General features: G+C 37.7%; 1 pseudogene; it reads left to right on the top strand.

The window, feature by feature from the left end:
* Window positions 1–10,895: 10,895 nt before the first annotated feature.
* On the top strand, window positions 10,896–11,841 carry LOC116882350 (annotated as a pseudogene).
* The last annotated feature ends 263 nt before the right edge of the window (window positions 11,842–12,104 follow it).

Raw genomic sequence — 12,104 nt, forward strand, 5'->3', positions numbered from 1 at the left:
CCCCCCCCCAACCCCCCTCCCCCCAGCAACCCTCACTTTGTTTTGTGAGATTAAGAGTCACTTATGGTTTATCTCCCTCCCAATCCCATCTTGCTTCATTTACTTTTCTCCTACCCCCTTAAACCCCCATGTTGCATCTCCTCTCCCTCATATCAGGGAGATCATATGATAATTGTCTTTCTCCGACTGACTTATTTCGCTAAGCATGCTACCCTCTAGTTCCATCCACGTCATCGCAAATGGCAAGATTTCATTTCTTTTGATGGCTGCATAGTATTCCATTGTGTATATATACCACATCTTCTTTATCCATTCCTCTGTTGATGGACATCCAGGTTCTTTCCATAGTTTGGCTATTGTAGACATTGCTGCTATAAACATTCGGGTGCACGTGCCCCTTTGGATCACTACATTTGTATCTTTAGGGTAAATACCCAGCAGTACAATTGCTGGGTCATAGGGTAGTTCTATTTTCAACATTTTGAGGAACCTCCATGCTGTTTTCCAGAGTGGTTGCACCAGCTTGCATTCCCACCAACAGTGTAGGAGGGTTCCCCTTTCCCTGCATCCTCGCCAGCATCTGTCATTTCCTGACTTGTTAATTTTAGCCATTCTGACTGGTGTGAGGTGGTATCTCATTGTGGTTTTGATTTGTATTTCCCTGATGCCAAGTGATATGGAGCACTTTTTCATGTGTCTGTTGACTATCTGGATGTCTTCTTTGCAGAAATGTCTGTTCATGTCTTCTGCCCATTTCTTGATTGGATTATTTGTTCTTTGGGTGTTGAGTTTGCTAAGTTCTTTATAGATTCTGGATACTAGCCCTTTATCTGATATGTCGTTTGCAAATATCTTCTCCCATTCTGTCAGTTATCTTTTGGTTTTGTTAACTGTTTCCTTTGCTGTGCAAAAGCTTTTGATCTTGATAAAATCCCAATAGTTCATTTTTGCCCTTGCTTCCCTTGCCTTTGGCGATGTTCCTAGGAAGATGTTGCTGCGGCTGAGGTCGAAGAGGTTGCTGCCTGTGTTCTCCTCAAGGATTTTGATGGATTCCTTTCTCACATTGAGGTCCTTCATCCATTTTGAGTCTATTTTCGTGTGTGGTGTAAGGAAATGATCCAATTTCATTTTTCTGCATGTGCTGTCCAATTTTCCCAACACCATTCATTGAAGAGCCTGTCTTTTTTCCATTGGACATTCTTTCCTGCTTTGTCAAAGATTAGTTGACCATAGAGTTGAGGGTCTATTTCTGGGCTCTCTATTCTGTTCTATTGATCAATGTGTCTGTTTTTGTGCCAGTACCATGCTGTCTTGATGATGACAGCTTTGTAATAGAGCTTGAAGTCCGGAATTGTGATGCCACCAACTTTGGCTTTCTTTTTCAATATTCTTTTGGCTATTCATGGTCTTTTCTGGTTCCATATAAATTTTAGGATTATTTGTTCCATTTCTTTGAAAAAAATGGATGGTACTTTGATAGGAATTGCATTAAATGTGTAGATTGCTTTAGGTAGCATAGACATTTTCACAATATTTATTATTCCAATCCAAGAGCATGGAACATTTTTCCATTTCTTTGTGTCTTCCTCAATTTCTTTCATGAGTACTTTATAGTTTTCTGTGTATAGATTCTTAGTCTCTTTGGTTAGGTTTATTCCTAGGTATCTTATAGTTTTGGGTGCAATTGTAAATGGGATGGACTCCTTAATTTCTCTTTCTTCTGTCTTGTTGTTGGTGTAGAGAAATGCGACTGATTTCTGTGCATTGATTTTATATCCTGACACTTTACTGAATTCCTGTACAAGTTCTAGCATTTTTGGAGTGGAGTCTTTTGGGTTTTCCACATAAAGTATCATATCATCTGCGAAGAGTGATAGTTTGACTTCTTCTTTGTCGATTTGGATGCCTTTAATTTCTTTTTGTTGTCTGATTGCTGAGGCTAGGACTTCTAGTACTATGTTGAATAGCAGTGGTGATAACGGACATCCCTGCCGTGTTCCTGACCTTAGAGGAAAAGCTTTCCGTTTTTCTCCATTGAGAATGGTATTTGCGATGGGTTTTTCATAGATGGCTTTGATAATATTGAGGTATGTGCCCTCTATCCCTACACTTTGAAGAGTTTTGATCAGGAAGGGATGCTGTAGTTTGTCAAATGCTTTTTCAGCATCTATGGAGAGTATCATATGGTTCCTGTTCTTTCTTTTATTAATGTGTTGTATTCCATTGATTGATTTGCGGATGTTGAACCAACCTTGCAGCCCTGGAATAAATCCCACTTGGTCGTGGTGAATAATCTTTTTAATGTACTGTTGAATCCTATTGGCTAGTATTTTGGTGAGAATTTTTGCATCTGTGTTATCAAGGATATTGGTCTGTAGTTCTCATTTTGATGGGATCCTTGTCTCGTTTTGGGATCAAGGTGATGCTGGCCTCATAAAATGAGTTTGGAAGTTTTCCTTCCATTTCTATTTTTTGGAACAGTTTCAGGAGAATAGGAATTAGGTCTTCTTTAAATGTTTGGTAGAATTCCCCTGGGAAGCAGTCTGGCCCTGGGCTTTTGTTTGTTTGGAGATTTTTGATGACTGTTTCAATCTCCTTACTGGTTATGGGTCTGTTCAGGCTTTCTATTTCTTCCTGGTTCAGTTGTGGTAGTTTATATGTCTCTAGGAATGCACCCATTTCTTCCAGATTGTCAAATTTGTTGGCATAGAGTTGCTCATAATATGTTCTTATAATTGTCTGTATTTCTTTGGTGTTAGTTGTGATCTCTCCTCTTTCATTCATTATTTTATTTATTTGGGTCCTTTCTCTTTTCTTTTTGATAAGTCTGGCCAGGGGTTTTTCAATCTTATTAATTCTTTCAAAGAACCAGCTCCTAGTTTCATTAATTTGTTCTATTGTGTTTTTTGGTTTCTATTTTATTGATTTCTGCTCTGATCTTTATGATTTCTCTTCTCCTGCTGGGTTTAGGCTTTCTTTGTTGTTCTTTCTCCAGTTCCTTTAGGTAGAGAGTTATGTTGTGTATTTGAGACCTTTCTTGTTTCTTGAGAAAGGCTTGTACCGCTATATATTTTCCTCTCAGGACTGCCTTTGTTGTGTCCCATAGATTTTGAACTGTTGTATTTTCATTATCATTTGTTTCTATGAATTTTTTCAATTCTTCTTTAATTTCCTGGTTGACCCATTCATTCTTTAGAAGGATGCTGTTTAGTCTCCATGTATTTGGGTTCTTTCCAAATTACCTCTTGTGATTGAGTTCTAGCTTCAGAGCATTGTGGTCTGAAAATACGCAGGGAATGATCCCAATCTTTTTGTACTGGTTGAGACCTGATTTGTGACCCAGGATGTAATCTATTCTGGAGAATGTTCCATGTGCACTAGAGAAGAATGTGTATTCTGTTATTTTGGGATGGAATGTTCTGAATATATCTGTGATGTCCATCTGGCTCAGTGTGTCTTTTGAGGCCTTTATTTCCTCGTTGATCTTTTGCTTGGATGATCAGTCCATTTCAGTGAGGGGGGGTGTTAAAGTCCCCTACTATTACTGTATTATTGTCAATGTGTTTCTTTGATTTTGTTGTTAATTGGTTTATGTAGTTTGCTGCTCCCATGTTAGGGGCATAGATATTTAAAATTGTTAGATCTTGTTGGACAAACCCTTTGAGTATGATATATTGTCCTTTCTCATATCTTATTATAGTCTTTGGCTTAAAATCTAATTGATCTGATATAAGGATTGCCACCCCAGCTTTCTTTTGATGTCTATTAACATGATAAATTGTTTTCCGTCCCCTCACTTTAAATCTGGAGGTGTCTTTGGGTCCAAAATGAGTTTCTTGTAGCATCATATTGATGGGTTTTGTTTTTTTTTTTTTTTTACATTCTGATACCCTGTGTCTTTGATTGGGGCATTTAGCCCATTAACATTCAGGGTAACTATTGAGAGATATGAATTTAGTGTCATTGTATTGCCTATAAGGTGACTATTACTGTATTTTGTCTCTGTTCCTTTCTGGTCTACTACTTTTAGGCTCTCTCTTTGTTTAGAGGACACTTTTCAATATTTCCTGTAGAGCTGGTTTGTTGTTTACAAATTCTTTTAGTTTTTGTTTGTCCTGGAAGCTTTTAATCTCTCCTTCTATTTTCAATGATAGCCTAACTGAATATAGTGTTCTTGGCTGCATGTTTTTCTTGTTTAGTGCTCTGAATATATCATGTCAGTTCTTTCTGGCCTGTCAGGTCTCTGTGGTAAGTCTGCTGCCAATCTAATATTTTTACCATTGTATGTTACGGACTTCTTGTCCCGGGCTGCTTTCACAATTTTCTCTTTGTCACTAAGACTTGTAAATTTTACTATTAGATGATGGGGTGTGGACTTATTATTATTGATTTTGAGGGGGGTTCTCTGAACCGCCTGGATTTTGATGCTTGTTCCCTTTGCCATATTAGGGAAATTCTCTACAGTAATTTGCTCCAGTAAACCTTCTGACACCCTCTGTCTTTCTTCTTCTTCTGGAATCCCAATTATTCTAATGTTGTTTCATCATATGGTATCACTTATCTCTCAAAATCTCCCCTCATGGTCTTGTAGTTGCTTGTCTCTCTTTTGTTCAGCTTCTTTATTCTCCATCATTTGGTCTTCTATATCTCTAATTCTCTCTTCTGCTTCATTTATCCTAGCAGTCAGAGCCTCCATTTTTTACTGCACCTCATTAATAGTGTTTTTAATTTCACCTTGGTTATATGTTAGTTCCTTTATTTCTCCAGAAAGGGCTTTTATTTCTCCAGACAGGGTTTCTTTAATATCTTCCATGCCTTTTTTGAGCCCAGCTAGCACCTTGAGAATCATCATTCTGAACTATAGATCTGACATATTACCAACGTCCGTATTGATTAGGTCCCTAGCCTTTGGTACTGCCTCTTGTTCTTTTTGTGTGTGTGTGTGTGGTGAGTTTTTCCACCTTGTCATTTTATCTAGATAAGAATATATGAGTGAGAGAATAAAAAATGAAAAGGGTGGCAAAGACCCCAGAAAAATGTGTGTTAACCAAATCAGAACTGATCCCAAATTGTGGGGAGAAGAAAGGGGGTAAAAAGAAGTTTAAAAAAATTAAAAAGAAAATGAAAATATGTATATTAGACTGGTGAAAAGAACAGAGACACCCACTTAGTTTTGGGAGTATTTTGGTCTCTTAGAAGAAACTACTTCCCAAAATTTTAAAGAACGAATTTTATATATATATATTTATATATATATGGGTAAACATTATGAAGGGATGGAATATGACTATAAGGATGAAAAATTTTTTAAAAATTCTAAAAAAGGAGTTGATAAGGTAAGTTGGTTCGGAAAAGAAAGAAAAAGAAAGTGGAGAGAATTTGTTCAGACTTGAGACTAGAACAAAGCCCTGTTCCAGATTTAAGATATATTTTGATCTATTAGAAGTTGTATCCCAAATTTTTTTAGAAGAAAAAACCCTATGTGTATACAAAAAATAAAGTTAGATACAATGATGGATAAAGTATGACTATAATAATGAAGGTTCAAAAAGTTTTTTTTTAAAGGTGTTAAGTAAACTAGTTAAAAAATGTTAAAAGAGGAAAGAGTAAAAGTTTAAAAAATTAGAATCAGAAAAAAATAAAATTAAAAAAAATTTAATTAACTTTGCAAGACTAAAGTATCATGGGGAGAAAGCCATGAATTCCATGCTTTGCTTTCCCCTCCTCTGCAATTCCACTGTTCTCCTTGATAAGTGAGCATGGTCTTGGCTGGATTTCTTGCTAATCTTTTGGGGGAGGGTCCTGTTGTAGTGATTCTCAAGTGTCTTTCCCTGAGGTGGAATTGCACTGCCCTTGCCAGGGGCCAGGCTAAGTAATCTGCTCGTGTTCGCTCTCAGGAACTTTCATTCCCTGGATGCTTTCTGTAGAGCTCTGGAGGATAGGAATGAAAATGGCTGCCTCCCAATCTCCAGCTTGGAGGAGCAGAGAGCCCAGGGCCCCACTCCTTAGTTTGCAATTGGAGAAAAGTGCTCAATCACTCCTGTCTCCTTGTCCTCCAGCCAGGCTCCAAGCTCACCCAGCCTGTGACTGAGCATCTCTGTCTCTGGCCAAAGCCCTGCCTGGAGTCTTCAAACCCAGCAGATCCCTGCCACTCTTCCAGAGGGGTCTTCCCAGATCTGCCACTGGTGGGGTCCCTGCTCATAGAGCAGTGGTCTGCCTGTGCCACGGATCACAGTTTAAGGTAACCCCTAGTTGAGAGCTCACTCTTTGGCTCTGTCTCTGTAGCTGGCTTCCCTGCTCTAATACCTGTGAGCTCTGCAACACTCAGACACCCACAATCCTTCTGTGACCCTGCAGGACCTGAGACCACGCTTTCCCACGAAGGCTCCACCCCCACTTAGCCTCTAGAGCAATGTCCCTCAGTGGAGCAGACTTTTAAAAGTTCTGATTTTATGCTCCATTGCTCTGCCACTTGCTGGGAGCCAGTCTCTTCCCTCTCAATCTATCTTCCTGAGACTTTGGATTCACTTCTCCTCAGGTCCTACCTTTCAGAAAGTGGTTGATTTTCTGTTTCTAGAATTGCTGCTCTTCTTCTCTTTGATCTCTTGGATTTGTAGGTGTTTGGAATGGTTTGATAAACTATGTAGCTGATCTCCTGCTACCTGATGTCATTTCAGCCTGTTACTCTTCTGCCATCTTGACTCCTCCCTTCTCAAAGAAGTTTTAAGATTGACATTATGTATTTACTAATTGATAGAATTCACCAGCAATGCCCTGAGTATAGTTTCATTCTGAGACTGTTTTTAATTACAGACTGAATTGTTTTATTAAGAATCCCAGTATTTATATAGTCAATTTCCTTTTGTATCAATTTTAGTAACTTGTATGTTTCTAATAATTCATTAATATTAATTTTTTCATAATATTTTCTTAATTATTTAATGAATAGAGAATCTATAATGAGCCTCTTTTTCATTCGACATTGGTTATTTTTTTCTTAATTTTATCTTTTCCTTGATTGGTAGAGGCATTTGTAAAAAGTTTAACAAAAGATGTTAAAGATCTTTGTACTAAATATTGCAGGTATAAATTTTATACCTCTAATAATGGAGAAAAAAAGGGAGAGTTATGCCATGACCATAGATTGGAAGAATCAATAAGGTAAAGATGCAAATTGTTCTCAAACTGATCTCTAGATTCAATGAAACTCAAATCCAAATACCAGTAAACATTTTTCTAGAAACTGACAAGCAGATACTGAAACTTCTGTGGAAATGAGAAAGATACAAAATAGCCACAACAATCTTGCAAATGAAGAACAAAGTTGTTTTGGGGGGAGTTTTTTTTTTGGGGGGGGGGTTTCGTTGTTGTTTTATTGTGTTATGTTAGTCACCATACATTACATCATTAGTTTTTGATGTAGTGTTCCATGATTCATTGTTTGCATTTAACACCCAGTGCTCCATGGAATCTGTGCCCTCCTTAATACCCATCAATAGGCTTACCCATTCCCCGACCACCCCCCCCTTCTAAAACTCTCCATAGTTGGAAGGCTCACACAAACTGATGTCAAGACTTACTCTAAAACCAGAATAATTATATCAAAGCTCTATTTGCAGGAGTATAAACAGACTGATGAAGGGAGCAGAACTGACTTCAGAAATAAAACCACACAGATATGGTTAACTGCTTTTCAACAATGCACCAAAGAAATTCAGTGGAGAAACAAAACTGTTTTCTACAAATGACACTGAAGAACCAAGAGAGCCATATGGATACAAGTTATGACCCATTTCTCACACTGCACACAAAAATGAACTTAACGCTTGTTGTACATGTAAGCATAAAAAGTAAGTAAAGATCTTTGATAGAAATATAATAGAATATCTTTGAAAAGTTAAAATGGACAAAGATTTTATTTCTTAGATTGATTTCAAAAAGTAATATCTTTTTAAAAAATGATCAATGCTTCTCCATATAATTTAAAAATTTTGCTCCTCAAAAGATAACCAGTTACAAAATGAAAAGTCAGTTTGCAGACTGGGAGTAAATTTAGATGATAGATGGGTAGAGAGGTAGATAGATACATGATACATATAGTCAATTCTCATTATTTGCAATAGTTAAATTCTATGAAATCATGAAATTAACAAATACTAAACTATTGTGCCTAGAGGAAATACAGGGTTAGGTTCCTATAGGCCTTTGGTCACAATATTTTCATCACCTAACTAATACATAACCTTGTTTCATGTGTATTTTTCTTTAAAGACATTATTTAATATAGCATATATAGTATTGATTCACCATAACTCCTGCCTGAATGAGGCTTAATTAACACCCATATTTTCTCCATAAAGTACATCACCCCATTCTTGTACTTTGGAACACCAGACAACACTTCACTTAGGGGCCATTTTAAACAACAAAATCATCAGCAAATCAGATAACAAAAACGTAAAACTTGGCACTCAGTAGGCTTAAAAAGGACACTTATTTATAGAATGAGCTGAAGCAACAAAGCAGAGCATGCTTTGACCTCTTCTGGGAACAGATGCATCAGATCACTCAAAATTTTCACAGCTCTGCTCATTTTTATAAGAAACCACAGAAGAGCCCTGAGAATTGATCTTGAAATTGCAAATTCATTTTAGCAAATTATGGAATCCATGAACAATGAGATCCCCCTTGTGTATATATTTTTATGTATTTGAGTATCAAACAAAGAACATGTCTCCAGAATAAAGAATTTTTAGAGATTAATCATAAAATACAAAAAGCTCAGTAAAATGGGCAAAAAGAAGACACAATTCAGAAAAGAATAGATGTGAATGGGTGCCTGGGTGGCTCAGTTCGTTAAGAATTTGCCTTCAGCTGAGGTCACGATCCAAGAGTCCCTGGATTGAGCTCCATGTCTGGCCCCGTGCTCATCGGGTAGTCTGCTTCTCCCATTCCTTCTGCTGTTCCCCTGTTCCTTCTGCTGTTCCCCTGCTCATGTTCTCTGTCTGTCTGTATGTCTGTATGTCTCTCTCTCATTTTCTCACTTTCTCTCAGAAAAAAAAATAAAATCTTTTTAAAAAAAAAAAGGCATGATAAACACATGCAAGCTTATTCAACTTTATTAGTCCTAAAAGAAATGTAAATTTTAACCAAAGGAAAATAATACCACATACTCATCAGACTGGCTAAAACTAGAAGGTTTACAATACCAGTTGTTGAAAAGAAGCATACACTGCTTCTAATACACTAATGCACTGCTTGGGGGGTATGTGTAAATAATATTTGGACAGCATTTTAGGTAGATTACATAAATATACACCTACCTTATGATTCACTAATTCTACTCCTAGTTTTTGTTTCTCCCAAAATGAAGACACAGATTTAAAAAAAAAAAAAAAAGATTTACCCAAGAACTTAAATGAAGCTCAATATTAACTAAATACTATAAATAGCTCAAATATCTCATCAAGGGAATGGTTAAATATATTGTGTTATATTCATACAATTGAATACTACCCCACAATAAACAATAACCTTCCAATATTCCCAACATGAGTGAATCTATGTTAAGGAAAAGAAGCCAGACCAAAAAAAAAATTCATACATTATTATTCTATTTATATAAATTAAATTTTAAGTAAACAAAAAATAATTTACAAGGATAGAAATCAATATAGCAGTTGCCTCTGGAGAGGAGAGGGCTTGACTAGATTTTGTAGGATGGTGGACACACTGCATATCTTCAATAAACTATTAGTTTGGCTAACATGTACCTTTGCCAAGACTCACAAACTATAAGTAATATCCATGCATCTTACTATATACAGTAATATCTCAATTAGCAAAGAAAGAAGTTAGAAGGAAAAGAGAAGAAGAGGGAAAGAAAGAAAGAAAGAAAAGAAGGAAGAGAAGAAAAGAAAAGAAAAAAGAAAGAGGGAAGGAAAAGGAAGGAAGGAAGGGAAGAAGGGAGGGAGGGAAGGAGGGAAGGGAGAGATTCTTTGAAAGAAGCATAATTAAAACAGAAAAAATAAGTGGGTGGATATAAGATCAATTTCTCCCCATCTTCTCTAAGTACTGTGATCTTAAAAAGGTAAATACATGAAGGGAAAGAATTTAGATGAGATGTTGAGAAAACTTAATTTGGAGTTTGTAGACTTCCCCATCCCCAGGGGTATTGTCAACTATGGATTCAGTGGGTTTGTGTACCCTTTGAATTTACATGAAATCTCATGTGTCATCTTCTGTGTAGATATGTATCAGAAGATAAAGCTAGGATCAGGCTTTTTGAAGAGCCATTGAGCTCAAAGTATAAAACATCACTGTCTTAAAAGAATTTGCTAACCATCAGGCTAAATTACAGGATTGGCTGTGAAATAGTTTTCCTGAAAGATCCCTACAAATAAAGTAGTTTGTGTATTTGACAGTGTTTTTAAATTAATGTAAACATCTTTGAGAATAATGTTGCTGTGGTTGTGTAGAAAACACCCTTCCTGGGGTGCCTGGGTGGCTTAGTCTTTAAGAGTCTGCCTTCTGCTCAGGTCATGATCCCCGGGTCCTGGGATAGAGCCCCACCTTGGGTTCCTCTCTCAGTGCGACTCCTGCTTCTCCCTTTCCTACACCCCCTGCTTGTGCTCTCTCTCTCACTGTCTCCCTCTTTGTCAAATAAATAAATAAAATCATTTAATAGGCATTATTTAAGTACTTACAGGTATAGTTTCATGATGTCTTCAATTCTCTTTCAAATGGTTCAACCAAAAAAATGTGTGTATATGGATAGATAGCAACAACAATAAAGCAAATGTGGGAAAATATTAAGAATTAGTAAGCCTGCTTTTCTTTCTGCTCATGGACACTACCGAGTAAGCATTGTTAAAGCCTCCCTTCCCACCGCCATCATGTCTAAGTCAGAGTCCCCCAGGAGCCTGAACAGCTGCAGAAGCTCTTCTTTGGAGGTTTGGGCTTTGAAACGACTGATGAGAGTCTGAGGGGCCATTTTCAGCAATGGGGAACTTATGGACTATGTGGTAATGAGAGATCCAACTACCAAGTGCTCCATAGGCTTTGGGTTTGTCACACGTGTCCCTGTGGAGGAGGTGGGGGCAGCCATGAATGCAAGGCCACACGAGGTGGGTGGAAGAGTTGTGGAACTAAAGCAGGCTGTCTCGAGGGAAAGTTCTCAAAGACCTGGTGCCCACTTTACTGTGAAAAAGATTTTTGTTGGTGACATTAAAGAAGACCCTGAAGAACATCATCTAAGAGATTATTTTGAAGAGTATGGGAACATTGAAGTGGCTAAGATCATGACTGACCGAGGCAGTGGCAAAAAGAAAGATTTTGCTTTTGTAACATTTGATGACCATGACTCCCTAGACAAGATTGTCACTCAAAAATACCACACTATGAATGGCCATGACTGTGAAGTAAGGAAAGCCCCATCTAAGCAAGAGATGGCTAGTGCTTCATCCAGCCAAAGAGGTCGAAGTGCTTCTGGAAACTTTGGTGGTGGTTTTGGTGGGAATGACAACTTTGGTCATGGAGGGAACTTCAGTGGTCCTGGTGGCTTTGGTGACAGTCGAGGTGGTGGTGAATAGGGTGGCGGGGGGATGGCTATAATGGATTTGGTAACGAGGAAGCAACTTCGAAGGTGCCAGAAGCTATAATGATTTTGGCAATTATAACAATCAATCCTCAAATTTTGGACCCATGAATGGAGGAAATTTTGGAGGCAGAAGTTCTGGCCCCTATGGTGGTGAAGGCCAATACTTCGCCAAACCATGAAGCCAAGGTGCCTATGGTAGGTCCAGCAGCAGCAGTAGCTACAGCAGTGGCAAAAGGTTTTAATTACTGCCAAGAAACAAAGCTTAGCAGGAGAGGAGAGCCAGAGAAGTGACAGGGAAGCTATAGGTTACAACAGATTTGTGAACTCAGCCAAGCACAGTGGTGGCAGGGCCTAGCTGCTACAAAGAAGAAATGTTTTAGACAATATTCATTCGTATGGGCAAAAAACTCGAGGACTGTATTTGTGACTAATTGTGTAACAGGTTATTTTAGTTTCTGTTCTGTGGAAAATGTAAAGCATTCCAACAAGGGTTTTAATGAAGATA

This window comes from Lontra canadensis, unplaced genomic scaffold, assembly GCF_010015895.1.
Source record: "Lontra canadensis isolate GAN:19392208 unplaced genomic scaffold, GSC_riverotter_1.0 scaffold83, whole genome shotgun sequence".
NCBI classification, from domain to species: domain Eukaryota; kingdom Metazoa; phylum Chordata; class Mammalia; order Carnivora; family Mustelidae; genus Lontra; species Lontra canadensis.